The 14758-nt window shown below is 37.2% G+C and overlaps 1 protein-coding gene across 3 annotated transcripts in view; it reads right to left on the bottom strand.

Moving 5' to 3' along the window:
- TENM1 (teneurin transmembrane protein 1) overlaps positions 1-14758 on the bottom strand; it is an 895307-nt gene that overhangs the window by 801487 nt on the left and 79062 nt on the right. The window contains exon 1 of one of the 3 annotated variants that reach the window (XM_035325183.1): positions 4125-4250. The exons of the other annotated variants lie outside the window; for them this stretch is intronic. The gene's annotated coding sequence lies outside the window, so the exon portion shown is untranslated. Of the gene's footprint in view, positions 1-4124; positions 4251-14758 lie in introns of those variants that run through there. 3 annotated transcript variants of the gene reach the window in all.

Below are 14758 nucleotides of genomic sequence, written 5' to 3'. Positions count from 1 at the left end.
TGTAGTTAGCCTTGCCTCTAAAGAGAAGACATCATTCTTATCTTGTGGGACTGCCTTTTACAGCCTATGTCCTCCTCTCAGGACCTAAGAATTTTCCCTACTGGTCAACTGTTTATTTCTTTTTGTCCTCTCATTTGTTTTTCACCAGCTTTTGTCCAGCTATCAAAAGCAAATGGTCCACCACCATTGACCACATAAGCATTAGGGATGTTTCTGAGGTTTTGTTTATCCTGAAAGCATGAAATCCCACACTTTTTGTGAAATGTATAATTATGTAATTATTTGTACAATCCTGCTCCTGCAATGACAGAGCAAGAAAAACGGAAATTAAAAAATATGGTGTGGTGTGGATTTTGTTGTTGTTGTTGTTGTTGTTGTTTTAAAAAAAAAAAAAAAAATCAGATGTAAAAACTGAAACCTAAAGTGGGGAACTTGCTTAGTAAAGGTTAATCAGCAGACCTTCAGGTGAGGGAGAAAGACCCCTCTGCAGTACTTTCAGTTTCACCATATCAAAAATGAATAATTCAATGTACTCAGCTACTAAATGTGAGACTTGAAAAAATGGGACATTTCCTTTCATAAAGGACATGTATCCTAGACCAAACACCACATACAGCCAAAAAATAGGAGTACCACTGTTTCTAAGGCAGGATGTACCATTGCATGACTGATGCTACCGCTCAGTGTTTGCAGCAAGCAAACTACCAGGTACCATTCACAACTCTCGTTCTTGGCGCTGCTTGACCCCCATACATGTTACTCAACTTTTCTATCTTGATTTCTTCATCTCTGAGTTGCATATTAAAATATTTTGCTGTAAAAATCAAGAAAATGCTCTGCTGAAAATAAGCATTAATAAGTTCTAAAACCAAATATTGTAATAAAATTTTAAAATAAATAAATAAATAAATAAGGATTCTCCTTTTGTCATTTACATAAATAGCCAAAAGAAGCTGCTTCTTGTTTTATATGGAAAAGTCTCTGTATGTTGCTTTCAGCAGGAGTCTAAGCAGTGCACTCTCATAACAGCTTCCTCTGCTGAAAATGATGGATATCAAGGGCTGAATAAAACATACTTTCTAATTTCAATACACTATACTTTTAAAAAAAAAATCTTTCCTCAACCGATTAGAAAATCATTCCCACACCCTTGCACAAATCATTAAAGAATAACTTGCAATAATAATAGCTTGTTGGACACAGCTAAAAGAAAAATCACATATGAGGCTAAACAAACTATCATTTTATCAGAAGGTGTGGCTTTCACTTGATGAGCTATATGCAAAGTAGTCATATGGGAATCCTCACTACACTGTTTTTGGGATTAATGCTACTTCTCTCAAATTTTTAAAATTATTTTACATCTGTTTGATATCTTTTACAGTCAGCCTCCCTCAGCTGAGTATGATACATAGCTGAATATGCCAGCAGTTATTAGCCAATTACATGTAGTTCATGCTTTCTTGAATATTCTTGCATGTGTTATTTATTCTTGCTGCATTTCCAATGTGACCTGCAGACCACGTTAATATTTAGCTCCTAAATCACAGCATAATTTTGCAGAAATGCTGAGCTTCACAACTCTGGGGAAAAGCTGCCACTACCTCACATTAGATTGTCAGCCTCCTACATGACCATGCAGATACTGCAGATGTACTTTCTGCACCTTCATAAACAGAAGCACCAACTTATTCTTTATGATGCTGTATTCTTTCAGTTATTACAAAGTATTTATCAGTACAAACCGTGATATCATTATGGATTATTTTACAGTAATCATATTTTTCAAAGTATTTCTATAAAGTAGTAAAATGTACTTCATAGGTATTACTGCAGTGTGCTGGTTGGGTGGTAGGTGAATTCTTAATTTAATACTAGATATGTAAACTTAAAATAAACAAGCGTGAACTTAAATACAAAAACTATTTGAAGATATTTATAAAAGACTGTGTGTTTACACAAGGCCTTAAACATTAATTAAAATGACTAATGTTAGTTTTGCTAATTTTGTATTTTGAAATTACCTACTTTGTAGTGACACTAGAATGCTTCTTCACAGGATTTTGGCTATTAAATATTACTTCTAAAATCTCTCTTTAGCATTACAACTGAGTAGTAGCATTTCTGGGAGCAATACTTGACAGTGAAGTGTGACACTGGGTATCCATATGCATAGTTTAGGACACCAAACACAGCCCACAGCCCCTAAACAGGAAGATTTATTTATTTATTTATTTATTTTAAGTCCCAAACTTAAATGCTGTCAATTAAAGTATCACATGGCTTAGTTATGTTGGGATATTGACTTCAACCATTGCTACAAAATAAATAAGTAATAAAGAATCTTGGTTTAACCACTCAGCAGTATTGAAAAGGCTGGTTTATGCAAAAAATGACTTAACAGTGTCTTCTTTAAATAATGATCACGTTGGCAGAAGAAAAAGACTCAACCACTGCTTCAGCCAGCAGCTTTATTACAGCTAGCCAAGCAGTACACATCTTATCTGTGAAAGAATATACCACATATGTCAAATATGTGTAACGGATACATTAAGAACACTGTTAGCTAAAAAGGAATAAAATAGAGACAAAGGATAAATTCAGTTTATCATGACTTCCCATGAAAGGACCTTAATTTGCTACCTTACCTGACAATCTCTGGAACCTGTCTTTCTTCTATGTTCCTTCTAGTTTTCTATTAACATTACTACTTTTCTTTTAATGTTAAGAACTACAGTGGAATCAGTTACACTGATAACAATTTAGAACTCACTGCTGCTGTTTTGTTTTTTTTTACAGAAGGCAATTTATTGTATTAGTTATCTATGTGTCGGGTCTACAAAAAATATAGCTATTACAGATAGCTGCCTAGGAGGAAGCCTGAGTCAATGTACGACAGCTTATACCTTTAACATATACATATATAAGCTCAAGACTTGGTGCCTTTTCTGTCAGGCAAGGAGCAAGGATATAGCCATTTGTATCTGCTCCATCACATCATCTCTGCCTCTCAGCAGTGGCCCTCACCCCAGTCTGCTGTATCATACAGCCATATAATACTACACTTAGTTGTCCTATCCCTGGAGTCCCAAATTCTTATCCTAGAACTGGCTGCATCCTAAATGAAACTAGGAACTTCTAATAGATCTATGAACAATCCATTTACCCTTTTCTCAACTACATAATTCTTGTAAGACTTCACATTAAGCTTTCAGCTTTGGCCCTAACAATACAAAATCCTTCACCCTCAGGCAAGCACAGAAAACTACTTACCCAGAATCTACTAGAACGATTCACTGTTAACAATGCTCTCCCTCACTGAAGGCCAATAAGACTTTTAAGCCATGAAGTAAGCCTGAGATTTATTCCAACTCTAAAACTAGCCTTCTTTGAAGCTAGTGATAAGCTCTTCCTTCCTGCTGTCTTTTCACCCCAGCTAGACTTCTAGAATCCCAAACAAAAACTCTGGATTTTTATAATCAAATTACATTCAAAGTCTGCAATATCCTATGGCCCTCACATTAGTCCAATACCTAAACAGTAACTCAGGCCATCCTACACCAAAGAACAAGTGTAATTCATACGCTAACATCACCAGCTCCTCCCTCAGTCTCCAGAACTTTCTGGACAAGCCCTGCAATCCTTGACAATGTCATTCAGTGCATACCTGAGGATTACACAGGACTTGAACTAAGCCCCATGGCATCTTTGGCCCAAATCCTAGCCCTTAACTCCCAAATCCTAATTCTAGATTTGCACCAAGGCAATGGATTTCAGCCACAAGGCATTATTCCAGGCTTATGGACCCTGCAGGATGGAGTGATAAAACTTTTGCCCTGAAATTCAAAGCCCTAAGCCCAGAGATTCCTTCTGGCCACCCAAACACATCAAGAACCACTTGCGACTTGATCTTAGTCCTGAAGTCTTTCACTATTACCCTATTTCTTTCACCTTTTCCATCCCATGCCCTAATGTCATGGCCAATAGAAAATCAGCCTTCCCCTACAACACCAGGTGACGAGGGTCTACTCGTCTCTAATGTAAAAAGCAGTAAGATCAGTTTACAAAACATGCACTAATCCTAAACTGAATCTCAAGTAGAATCCTAAATTAGGAATTCTTACCTTCATGGTTATGAACCATAAGTTTTCCATCAGTATCCTCACTGGGCTTCATCCTATTTCTGTCCTAAGATGTGGTCCAGAACAGTGATCCACCTGCTCATCCTGTTTAAAGGATGTCACAAGGCATTCTTAGGACTAGGCTTTGAGCTAGGGCTTGGGAAAGAAACATCAGACCTTGATTTATTAGTTGATCTTGCAAGGCTGCAGGACTAAACAAACTGGATAGCAGCAGTAAAATAAATAAATAAATGTTACTATTGTTTCTCAGAAGGCTGAGCAATGCTTATGGTAGAGTTTGAAACAGGTTTGAATTTACTGCAGAGGACAAACATTTATTGGTGGATCTTGAAAGGCAGTCTGAACTAGAATGAGTGCTGGTGCACGATGGGACAGTTTACCCTTAGCTTCAAGCAGACATATATCCACTAGCCTGCGGTTAAATCTAGAATTAAAGGTGATCTGGGAAACAGAGGTTGGGGATCAAAATTTACTGCATACTTCTATACTTGTAAGTCTTCTGAAATCCAGGAATAAACTCAGCTGCTCAAACACTGCTTTCTCAAATGCCAGTCCCTATCTTACTGTCAACTTTAAACGTACCCTTAAAATAAATGTTGTGATTCTTACTCACCCTCACCATAAGGCTTCCACCTAAACCAACTCCTTCATATTAAATCCTACAAGATCCAGAAACAAAAGTAGTTAGTATCACTCTATAGTCTCCAACCCTAATCTTTAAACATAACCCCAACCTTATTTTTAGCATCGTAGTGAAGAGACTTTACACATCCTAGAACTAAGCACAATCCATTTAACCTACCATATATCAACTCTCACAGTCTTGAGCATTTACCTGAATTTACCTGATTCAGGGAAAAAAAAAAAAAAAAAAAAAAAAAAAAAAAAAAAAAAGAAGGAGCTCTGCTGTTCTAGCTGTTCTATAGGTTTAATAATTATTTTTTACTTTGTGGTTTGTATTTATGCATGTATGTGTAAATATTGAGGGGGTCTATGTAAAAAATTCTATATAAATTTCTAAAAATTTCTATAAGACATAGATGCATATGAAGTTGGAATGGTTCAACTTTTAACAAAATGATGGTATGGAGTAATTAAAGTAACTGATAGTGTAGAGCATTAATTTGCTAGTTTGAAGTGTTTTATCTGAGGTAATGAGGATATTTGAACTTCAAATGTTCTGAAAAGATATTTGTGGAGTCATCCAATGTTAAACCTGAAGTTTCTTAGGATGCTTCCAAGCCGAAACTCTTGTAATGACACAGATGGCTTTATGCTGCTATTAATATCCATGTAATGTGAATGCAGTGCTAACTAACAGAATAGTTTCCTAATATATATTAACAGATAAGTGATCATTTAATTGGAAGACATTAAGGAATGAAAATACACATTTGAGAGAGCTGGCTTGAAAGGTCTTTTCTGAAAATGAAATCCCTTCCAAACTTACTCATCAAAAGCCAAAGAACTGGCGAGTATATGAAACCGCATTGTCTGAATATTTGTTTGATTCAATCCAGACAGAATACAGTTACATGTTGGTTGTTTTTACCAAGAAAACATTCAACATTATTATAACTAATGTTTTTCATATGCCTTTTCTGGGTTTCAACCTGATCATGAACTATTTAATGGACTGATTTTTGACACTGCACTCACCAGATATTTAGTCAAGCACTTATATAGGCACTTATATAGGCACTTATATATTCCTCTGTTTTATTTTTAAAACAATGATGCAAAGGATAATGAAAACATCAACATGCTTTCTTCACCTTGGTGCAAAGCTTAAAATTATCTCTTTAAATTCATTTTTCAGAACAAGGTGCCAGCAGCAGCTCAGTTCTGCAAAACAGCATACACAAAGCAACTCCTACCTGACTCACCCATTATCACGTACCCATTTGGCTTGTCAAGAATATTGCTGCTACCTGGTCTTCAAACAGCTATTTCTATTTAGATATGAATGAGAATAATTCAGGCAGGAATAAGAATATTCATCATTAATTATTTTTTACTGCCTTAAATTCCAGTTTACCCATCAAGATACAGCAAACGGGCCATGAAAAATGGCACACTACAAATAAACAAACACTCTAGAAGCACGTAAAATGCATATAAGAGCTGCTAAAGTGGGGAGAGTACAGTGATTTATAAACTCAGGAGTGGCATGAAGAAGATGAAACAAGAACAAAGGAGAAGACAAAAAAGGCAGCTGGACTCCAGCAAAGGAACTGAATTTGAACTGAACCCCAGGCAGTGCGCAGAGCAGAGGACAGAACTCACATTGGTTGGGGTCAGCCCTGTGTATTTGTTGTGTATGGTTTGATTTGGTTATTCCCACGTCTTTTTGTGCTGTGTATTCAAGGTGTAGATGAATTACACAGAGGAGAGGGAATTTCAACTTGCAGAGTTTCTTTTTCTTTCCAGGTTTCAACCAGCTAGCATACACTTCATTACAACCTACCCCATTGACACCAAATACTGCCCTTTATTTCATTTGAAGATGTTAATATTTAAACAAAAAATATTGTTTATTAGCCAACACAAGCCGAAATATTTTAAAATAGTAGACAATGAAGAAATCACAAATTACTCAAACTTACGTAGGGGCCTATCTTATGATTTTATTTGAGGCAGTTTAAGAACTTATGGTTATTATCATTACTGTTCGCCTGTTGAAGAAGTAATAAATCTACACCACGGAATCAGCAAAACAGACCTGTGTACTGCAGGACATCGGACAACTGTGTTAATTTAAACCAGTCAGGAAGGCTGTTTAAATTAAACTGCTGGCTTTCTGCTATAGCAGATGAAGTGGATTTGTATAATGCTCCGATCCTAGTAGTAATTCAGAGGGGACAGTCTCAGACTGTAGCGCACAGTTTCTCAGTGAACCTCCGCCCATAGCCTCAGTGTTCCTTGTCCTCAGCTCACAGTAGTTACCCCTGGTGCCCACCTCACGGCCATACAGCCTGACCCTACTCCTCACTGCAGGTGCTGCTCAATGAATACAACGAATTCCAGCACACCAGCACAAACATGCAATTCCTATCAACTGAGACTCATAGACACAGTTATCTCAAATTCATGCAACAGCATAGGGAACTTTCAGATTCATAGAAGTACCTTCACAGCTGGTAATCATATTGAATGCGTTTCTGAAACCAATTACGTGGGAAATATATATATATATATATGGAATTAAAATATTTAAAAATCACCACTTGAAGATCTAGCATATACCACTGAACAGTCATGTCAACCAAAGCTCTGGCCCAATGGTTTCTAATCGCATTTTGACTTTAAAAAAAAAATAAAAAAAAAAATGTTGCTCAGTTGTTTGAAATGATACCAAAAAAAACCCCTTATTCCTTTAATTTCACAATTCCTTGTATGACATTAAATTGAAAATATGACAAAAGTTTGAAGTCTCAACAAAACAAGAAAACTAATTTTGATTGATATCTAGCATTCTATGAATATAAAAAAGGATATCAGCAAGTCTATCACCATTCTCATTCATTCGGTAATAAAATAAACACAAAGCAAAACACAAACACATATTCTTAAAGATGAAAGCCAGATACATATTTAAGATATATATATATGTGTATATATATATCCTCCCTATTTCTTCGATTCCTCTTTCATTCCAGCCTTCTTTACTACCTGTCTGAACATATTAGCTTCTTCCCAAGGAAACCTTCCCAGCTCAGACAGACACCATCTGAACAGACACCACTGAAAAGAATGAAACACAGGTTTCCTGTCTTCTACAGGTTACATCCGTCCAACTGATCAGCATGACTACTGTGGACAAGGACAGTCCTTTCTTTTTCTTAACAAGACATAAGGAAGTACTCTTTGCATGAGAATTTCCATCCTGCTGGCCTGAAATACTGAAAATTAAAAAAGCTGAATTCCTGTATTTAACGTTAAGTTATGCAAATACTGCTCCCAAATCTCTTGTTTTGTCTAACAAAGACGTTGTTGTCATGCAACGAAATGCCAAAGCATCACAGTTGCCATTTTTCAATTCATATACTTAAGCAGTTTTTCAGTTCATGAAAAATAACTGTTTTACAAATTAACAGAAATATGTATTTAGGGTTAAAAGAAATAATTTTTAACCACAATCTAAAAATGTCAAGACTTTCTAAAATACATATTTAAAACATTACAACAGACATCTTTTAAAATGAAAAATCATTTTAAGCTATGAAAGCCAAATGCTTCCTATACACTAAGATGACTATATGAAATATTTTCTGCATTTTAAAAATAACGTCTGATAAAATACATCTTTGGGATGGCCAAATCCTGACTTTTTTCCTATTTTTTTCAAAGGTGAGCTACTCAAAAATACCTTTGGAATTCAGATCAAATTCTGCTTTACTTTAAAATTGGTCTTAACAGCACTTTGTAGGTCTGGGTAGGTAGCCATGCTAGCCATAAATACAGGGCTACGGCAAACACAAAGCACACCTGCGGTAGCACAGCATCTCTCAGCAGAGTGGATGAGGTCAAGGAGAGCACTGCCCATCTGGCTGGGATATCTCGGTGCCAAACGACACGGTGGTGCGCAGAAAAAGTGCTAGGTACATAAGTTGCTTTCAGAAAGATTCAGATACTGAAAATTGGAGGCCTAGATTACTTCTGAAAGTGCAACTCAACATTTCCTACAGCACTGAAATATGTCAAGTGTTTTTTAAAAAAGAGCAGCCTCCCAGCAAGTGATCAGATGCACAAACCACAGCAGCAGGTGTGCCCTATCCTGAAAACCCCTGTCAGATTTCTTGTGCCACTCTTGCAGTACTTGGTTATTATTTTTGCACAGTATATTACTTCTCATTAACCAGCAGTCCTATTTTGTAACCCCACAAGCCTGCCTAATTAAAAAGTGATTCACGGTTCCTTTGCACCTCACCTTTGGTAAACTTGGCATTCATTACTCCCTCAAATTTGGAATAATCAGCAGATTTGCTGCTTCACTTTTGCATTCCGCTGCCTGGGCCATTCATGTAGATTAGAAATAGGGCTAACGGGTAAATCCTACCAGAACAGTCAACTGTGTCCCCAGGTAAACATACCAAATTAATCCTGTCTTGAGTACGTTTCCTACTATTTTAAAATTTCTTTACCTATCTTTATACTTGGCACTCTGGCTTTAAAATACATCCTGTGTGGAAACCTGCCATGGAGAACAAAGCTTTATGCAAACCCCAGTGGTGCAAGTGCCACACAATTATAATCTAAGGTCAAGCTTCTGCCTTTATTTGCATGTAGTTCCGTCCAAGCCAGCAAGTACAATGAAGGAAAATTGCGCAGTTTTGCAAAACAAAACCAGGCTACAAGAAACATGGGAGGAGGACAGCAGCAAGTGCATGTTTAACTGCACGTTTTGCATCTGCAGATGACATGGGTGACATACAGCAAGTCAGCAGCATGTGGGAATCCCAAGAAGCCTCCTGGAACAATCGTGTTAGCACTACAAAATATCACTTTGCAGGACAACAGGTGGGAAGTGCAGAGACTTTTCAATGGGCAACATAGTTTGGAATAAAGAACCAACTATCATTGTACCATATTTTTTTCCATTTTTTGAAACAAAATTATCTGACTACTTAAAGAGGTATTTTAGAATGAGCTGTTGGAAGGACAGTAAGTGGCATCTGTGTAGATGTGATATATACTGTAAGTATCGTAAGGGGTAGACTGAATACAATAAAGCGGCTACATGGGGCAACAGCAGAGATTGACTCCTCCCCTGCATTATATGTCCATATTTACTCTGGATTTTTTCTCAGGTTCACCTTTATTCAAGCTCTAAACTTGGTAATTTAGGGACTTGCCTCTTCATTGGTTCTAGAACAGTGCAAAGAGACATGAATTGAGACCTCACTGCACCAGGCTTTGGAGATTATCCAGCTTTGAAAACTGCAGGTAAGGTACTTCTTGCCTGAAGAAGCTACTGCGAGATGCCAGTCCTACAGCGACTATTAGAGCTCCCTTGGGGTTACCTGCATAAATGCCAGTGCACCTGCACACAGCATCCTCCTCACGCTGGAGGATTAGCAAGGACTGAATGAAACAGGAAAAGAAAAAAGATGGCAGTCCAGTACAACTACAGACACCAGAACTAACTGCTCTCCTTCTTAGGAAAGTCTGCACCCTTTTAAAACCCCATCACATTCAAGATAGCAGGGACCAGGCAAGCTTTGCACATTTGCTCCTCTCCAAGGTCTGGCAGCATTAGCAATGCAGCTCCACTGCAGAACTGGGATGGGATGACCCAGCAGTGCTTCTCTGACACTAGTTTCAAAACAAGCACACTGTGCATTTCAACCACTTGGTTCGGGTGTCCTGCAAATTTGCCTTCAGGCAAGTCCTGAGGACCACAGGGCACTTCCTAAGTATAATACAAACAGATTTTTAAGTGATTTTAAATGTTAGTATTTAAGATGGGATATAAATATAGTAACTACACAACACGATTTCAATTTCCGACCATTATTAGTGCATGTTAAATAACATTGAATTTAAAATTGAAGTAATAACAGTATTTATAGACAATTTTCTGAACCAACAGTTTCAGTTGCAGCAAACAGAGAACTGCGATGTTTGCAGGCACGTTGGTAGGCTGTGAAATTTAGCTAAAGGAACAGCTAAATGCCATATGATACTACTTTTCAATGCCATCCATACGTTTCTCAGTCTGCATAAACATGTTTCATTTCTTTTAATACTCTCACAACTCTTCAACCAGCTGCTAAATAATGCTTCCCATTGGTTTCTCAAGTCAGCAGCTCACAAGGGAACAGCTGTATTTACCTTCTTTGGTTCTTTTTAATCTGTGCTGATTACAGGGTAAGTGGCTAACATCTCTCTCCTGTTCTTTCTCCACATTTTCTACCAATCTCCCAGATTTAAAAACATAACTAGATAATAACTCCAGTATGCTAATAGTGTCAGAACGTAGCTACCATTTTAAACCTTGTTCTCCTACCTCCTTCTGCCAAAAAATAAAAAATAAAAGCAACTCACATGGCACGCTTATTCCTGTAATGTAAAAATTGTTTTCTCAGGGAAGATACTGTGAAGTCAGTTGCAACGCCGCTATGTACACAAACATCCTCAGGGCACAAGTGACTGACAAACAGGATCAGGTGGCATGAAAGGACAACGTGTATTTTGTAGTGGCAACGTTTTCTTTGTGGGCATCGAGGCTCAGATCTCCTGAGGAACATGAGTGCCACGCTGCAGCGATTCTCAGATACAGCAGATGCACACAGATGTACAAATTTCTCATAACAGAATATATGTCAAAGACAAAGCATTCAAATAATCAGGCAGTTTCAGTTCACTGCAGATTTTACCAAGCAAAGGACCAAAATTCAGCTATGCTGTCATCAGTACAACTCTCTCTAGGACATGCAAAGTAAAAAGGATGCCAACACGCAAGTTGTACCATGGAGCAGCCATGCTCTGTGTGTACTCACAGTTATTGACCTTCCTGTTGCTGTGCACGGAAAAAAGAAAAAAAAAAAATAGAAAGTGTAACTGAAATCTTCTCTGAAAGGTCATCCTATGCACAATCGGCTATTTACATTGAAAATACTGGAAATATCAATTGGGCTGGAAAGGAAATAGAAATGGTTAACGTCGAGTCTTGTATTTTAAATACAGGAGATGTAAAACTGATGTAGCACCAGGGAGAAATTTGAGATAGGTAGCACAAGAACTCAAGAGTACTCCTTTTATTTAGCAAACTAAATGAATGCTTTTGCTGTTGCTGATGAGGCACACGTGCCCACAGATTTCCAGACAGAGTTGGAGTGATGACACTGATGGGTAAGAGCTTAGGAACTGCTGTAGGAAAACATACTTTCATTTCCCTGTGGTTCTGTAGAAAGCCTGGCCATGGTCCTAATCCTTGGGCTCTGCAAGGACAGTGTCATGTTCAAAGGCTGTCACAAGGTATTGGCTCAGCCTTTGTTCCTATCAACTATTATAGCCAAACAACTGGCGATAAAACCTGCAATATGTCCTACATGCAAAACCAAAAAAAAAATTACCTTCTCTCTAAACACCTCTTACATACAAGAATACTGGAATTGAGTGCTACTTTCAGAGTAAAACAGGCAAGCATATTTGTACAAATGCTTTTGCAAGGTGTTGTGAAATAAACACGTGTCAATGTAACACTTTTTTTTTAGCATCTCAGCTAATTTTACTCATGTGGAGCTCCTCATCCTATTTCTAATTTTAGGGAGTTCTCAAAGTTCATGAAAGCTCAGAAGATTCTAATTTCAAAAGCAAAATGTGTGTTAACAGCAAAAAGACCAGATGAAGCTATAACTACTGTATATGCTGACGGTAGCAACACTAAAGTCTGCATTTTATTGCTTTGACTCTGATCAAGTGCATGTAATCAATGAGAATTATTACAAAAGAGTTAGGAAATAATTCTGAGGATACATCAAAAATGCAAAAATTTGAAAGTTAGATGAAGTTGAGATGGCTCTATTGATTTTGAAAAGGTTTGTAAATTACACAGAAATATTGCCCTGTTTTAAAGTGGATCTGAAATCTTTTTAAGCAAGCTCTATTATTATACACAGTTCCCAGGGCAGCGTTTCCTTCTGTGAGCAGACTCGTTCTTAGCCCTTAGCCGGCTATGTGAGTGCTTGTTTTTGAAAGTGGAAACAAGGTCCTGTGTTAACTAATGCCAGATAACTACGGTCATTCTCTTTTGGAAGCCTTCTAGACCAGTACTTGAAGGAATATAAGCACAGCCTCAGTAGCTAGTTATCACCCAATATTATTATTTTATTTCTGAGGAAATTTCAATGCATACTGAGGCTGGAAAGAAGGTATTCTACTAAACCTACCTAATCACTACCACAGTAATTGCCACCAAATTTGTGACCTAGCCAGTATGTTGTTTTTCAAAGGTTCATGACAATGTTTTATTGTAGTTTCCAGCTATGTGAATTTCCCTATATCAGGCTCAAATCTTATGCAACTTAATAAAATAAATAAAATCACAGTATCCATGAGATCTATACGCAACTAAGCTTTACTAAGTCTTGCAATAAATCAAGTCTACATTTTGAATCTTCTGTGAGATCCAAAGATAACCAAATAACATAGGTGTCTAGCTTTCAAAGTAAACATTTCACAAGGTCTAATCTAGAGGGCCTACGCTTGATTAAAGACCATAGCATGTCCTGAGTTGGAAGGAGCCCACAAGGATCATCAAGTCCAACTCCTGGCTCCACACAGAACCATGCAAAAATCAAACCATATGTCAAACAAAGATGTATGACAGTCACAGGAGTTTTGAAGTGACAGAGGCAAGAACAGAATAAAGTAGGGAATTTCCAATTGAAGCTCAAGTATATACATGAGTAGGTGTAATCTAACCAACATCCTTCTTTCTTTTGGGGTATTATTGTAAAATACGCCATAGGAACTGACTCAGGCTGAAGAACGTAAGGTTCTGTACTCTGATGTTCCCACCCTGAGCCCTCAACCTTTCACAGGAACCAGGGAGGTTCACTGTAAAGCACTCTAAGTCTTATTTACCTAAACAACGAAGAGTTGAAGCAAGTTGAAAGTCCTAGACAAATTAAACAAATAAGTATAGAAAAATACAATAATCTCCACAAGAGAAAAGACGAACTACCATTGTAAGACCAAGTTTAACTGAGTCTGTTCCCATCATCTATGTCAGATCATTCAGAAATCAAGCATACTTTGTGCTTAATGACATTGACAACAGACAATTTTAAGAAACAGTTCTTCAATCTTCTGTCTGATCAACCTATTTAAGTAGTGATGATATCAAACAAAACATCATGACTCTAGTATGTTCCTATAAAACACTGCTATTTTGCCTTGGGATTAGGTCCTACTGAAGGACATGGGACAAGTCAAAAAACTTGCAGTAGGACCAGCAGTATGTATTTAAAGATCAAAAATTGGACTCCAAACTCTGCAGGTAGGGCATTTTTTTTCATTTGAAATAGATATTTATGGTGATCTAAACACAACAACATCTTACAATTAATAATCATGGAATGAAATAGGATGAATAACATCGAGGTTGACTATCATTTGCAACGAGTGAAATATTTTAGTTAATATATCTCTCTGGCAATTTGAGTAGCATTAAGCCTCCTGGCTTCTGCCAATAGATTTTTTTAGAGCAAGAGAGTTCTTCTAAGCTGCCTCCCTGCCCCTATCTTATACTAGAAGAGAAACAGAGAAACAACATTGTAAAGGATAGTCATTTTCCACTTCACTTTCAAGAACTGTCTCCAAGAATTTTCCTAACCTGTAGGAGTTACTGGATCATCAATTTCAGCCAAATTTCAGTACCTTTAAATTGCATGACTGAGAATTGAGAATGTTACAATGAAGTCCGGAAGATCAGTAGCGCAACACTTCACTATTGGATGATTATGGTGGCTCAGAGAATAAATTTGATCTGTGTGAAACACTTAAAATACACTGAAGCTATATAGGTAGAATGAACATAGTTTCTCCAAAAGGTAAATACAGTGCTAATAGATTATTTTGAAATTTGAACTAATTTAATTAGTTCATTT

This window comes from Oxyura jamaicensis, chromosome 4 (assembly GCF_011077185.1).
Source record: "Oxyura jamaicensis isolate SHBP4307 breed ruddy duck chromosome 4, BPBGC_Ojam_1.0, whole genome shotgun sequence".
NCBI lineage: Eukaryota > Metazoa > Chordata > Aves > Anseriformes > Anatidae > Oxyura > Oxyura jamaicensis.
Note: the sequence above shows the minus strand (reverse complement) of the source record. Positions and strands in the feature narration are given on the sequence as shown.